Source organism: Phytophthora infestans, genomic scaffold, assembly GCF_000142945.1.
Source record: "Phytophthora infestans T30-4 supercont1.96 genomic scaffold, whole genome shotgun sequence".
Lineage (NCBI taxonomy): Eukaryota > Oomycota > Peronosporomycetes > Peronosporales > Peronosporaceae > Phytophthora > Phytophthora infestans.
Window position 1 is genome coordinate 286,950 of NW_003303663.1, and position 2,298 is coordinate 289,247.

The window sequence follows — 2,298 nt, forward strand, 5'->3', positions numbered from 1 at the left end:
CGCTATGATATTTAAGTGTACAGGCGCGGGGCTCACTCGTGCTCTTAAAGTGTTTTTTGTCTTGATCTCTTGTTCTTGAGCTGTCCTTGCACTTGGTCTTGGGCTCCTTGCTCTTGCGAGACCGACTGCTGCATTCCTTTCCGTCCCGCCAGAAGTGCTCTCGCAAAGTGTGTTTTGATGTGGGAGCTCACACTTTAAGAGCACATCTGTAATGCGGGACTGCTATCTGCCAATGGCAAAGGCGTGCCTCGGTATTCTTACGTCGTGTGTTCGCTCTTATGGGAGGGTTGATTTGATACGGACGAAATTTGAATTGATACGGACCAGTCCCAGAGAAGCAGTAACAAATACAGCAGCTAGCAGGTTCCTTTTACACGAAATTTAGGCGTTCGACGATATACAGAGTGTACTTGCTGCATTTTCCGTAGCGTCGGAGTAAGGCGCACTTGTCATTCGTGGCATTCTCTTCACGATTGACACTGACTTGACACCGCGACGGCGCACTTCGCTGGCAAAGAACTCAGCGTGTTGCTGCTGTGGTCGGTGCCCACGCAGTTCATGAAGACACCTTCTGTGGATACTACCATGCAACTCGGTTTTCGAGAGCTCGTTGCAACGTAGGCGACACGTACAGATGAAAGAGAGGCAATCGACAGATTGTATACCAAACTAATAAATCGCAACGGCAGGAGTACAGTGCGGACAACTAGAGCGTGCGACCATCCACTGCTTGCATCTGTGAACTTTCAGCTGGAAGCGGTCCGGGATACTTAAACCGTTTTTACTTCCGGTTGTAACCAAGCGAGGTCTCAAGAGCCCGAACTGGGACTTTTCCGACACGGTAGCGTTCACATACGACCATTCCAGGGCAGGTCCGCACTTCTGTGATAATACGTCCTAGGCTACATTTGAGCTACTGGAAGCGCTAAATATTAAGATACCTTCAATGTGTGACGCCCGCGGCCAAGGAATTCGTTGTTGTCGAGACTGTTAGCTGATGATATCGCCTCAGCGGCGGGAGTGACAGCAAAAACAAGGAAGATGGCACCTGTACCATGGTCGAAGTCACAACTAGCGTTTTAAGGCTCGTCTACCGATCGAAGATTAGCTCCAACGGATTGAAAGACAGCTATCTGCCAATGGCAAAGGCGTGCCTCGGTATTCATACGTCGTGTGTTCGCTCTTATGGGGGAGTTTGATTTGATACGAACGAAATTTGAATTGATACGGACCAGTCCCAGAGAAGCAGTAACAAATACAGCAGCTAGCAGGTTCTTTTTACACGAAATTTAGGCGTCCGACGATATACAGAGTGTACTTGCTGCATTTTCCGTAGCGTCGGAGTAAGGCGCACTTGTCATTCGTGGCATTCTCTTCACGATTGACACTGACTTGGCACCGCGACGGCGCACTTCGCTGGCAAAGAACTCAGCGTGTTGCTGCTGTGGTCGGTGCCCACGCAGTTCATGAAGACACCTTCTGTGGATACTACCGTGCAACTCGGTTTTCGAGAGCTCGTTGCAGCGTAGGTGACACGTACAGATGAAAGAGAGGCAATCGACAGATTGTATACCAAACTAATGAATCGCAACGGCACGAGTACAGTGCGGACAACTAGAGCGTGCGACCATCCACTGCTTGCATCTGTGAACTTTCAGCTGGAAGCAGCCCGGGATACTTAAACCGTTTTTACTTTCGGTTGTAATCAAGCGAGGTCTCAAGTGCCCGAACTGGGACTTTTCCGACACGGTAGCGTTCACATACGACCATTCCAGGGCAGGTCCGCACTTCTGTGAAAATACGTCCTAGGCTATATTTGAGCTACTGGAAGCGCTAAATATTAAGATACCTCCAATGGCTGACGACCGCGGCCGGAGAATTCGTTGTCGAGACTGCTAGTTGATGATATCGCCTCAGGGGCAGGAGTGAAAGCAAAAACAAGGAAGATGGCACCTGCACCATGGTCGAAGTCACAGCTAGTGTTTTAAGGCTCGTCTGCCGATCATAGATTAGCTCCAACGGATTGAAAGACAGCTATCTGTCAATGGCAAAGGCGTGCCTCGGTATTCTTACGTCGTGTGTTCGCTCTTATGGGGGGAGTTTGATTTGATACGGACAAAATTTGAATTGATACGGACCAGTCCCAGAGAAGCAGTAGCAAATACAGCAGCTAGCAGGTTCCTTTTACACGAAATTCAGGCGTCTGACGATATACAGAGTGCACTTGCTGCATTTTCCGTAGCGTCGGAGTAAGGCGCACTTGCTCATTGGTGGCATTCTCTTCACGATTGACACTGA